This window comes from Hippocampus comes, unplaced genomic scaffold (genome assembly GCF_001891065.2).
Source record: "Hippocampus comes isolate QL1 unplaced genomic scaffold, H_comes_QL1_v1.1 scaffold116, whole genome shotgun sequence".
Taxonomy (NCBI): Eukaryota; Metazoa; Chordata; class Actinopteri; order Syngnathiformes; family Syngnathidae; genus Hippocampus; species Hippocampus comes.
In genome coordinates, this window is record NW_017805120.1 from 6,013 (window position 1) to 6,542 (window position 530).

The window sequence follows — 530 nt, forward strand, 5'->3', positions numbered from 1 at the left end:
AATGGACTAGGGACGGCGGTTGCCGGCAGGTCACCGCTGGCCGAGAGGATTCGCCGCGGGTTCGTTCACCTGAGATCCAGGGTTCGAATCTCGCAAGGAGAAATGCATTTGTATTCAATGTACTGTACCGCACTAACCAATGAATGCTGCGCTATGCTTGTCACTAACCCTAACCAATTCTCGATGTTTGTCACTAACCCTAACCAAGTAATGCTGGCACAACGTGTGTCACTGATCCTAAGCAAATGTCATGAGTAATGTAATCAACCTTTTATTCCTTTATGTTAACTAAGCAACTTATATATACATTTTTAAAATACTTAATAACTTTAAAAATAAATACAGGCGCATTCAATATGCGACTATTTTCTAGCGGGGTGAAATGTGGATAAGTGCGGCGTGCCTTGCCTTCTGTTCAGCAACGACAGCTGGACGAGGAATTGAACCGGAGTCGTCGAAAGCTACCGTCGTGTCCTTCACCACTGGACCACGACGGCTTCGACGACAGCCGGCCCGTGGGGACTTTTACT

General features: G+C 46.6%; 1 long non-coding RNA gene across 1 annotated transcript in view; it reads left to right on the top strand.

The window, feature by feature from the left end:
• Window positions 1–272, top strand: part of LOC109513356 (uncharacterized) — a 6,269-nt gene extending 5,997 nt beyond the window's left edge. Inside the window, exon 2 of the long non-coding RNA XR_002167737.1 lies at window positions 11–272. This is a non-coding gene — a long non-coding RNA (uncharacterized LOC109513356). The remainder of the gene's footprint in view (window positions 1–10) is intronic.
• The last annotated feature ends 258 nt before the right edge of the window (window positions 273–530 follow it).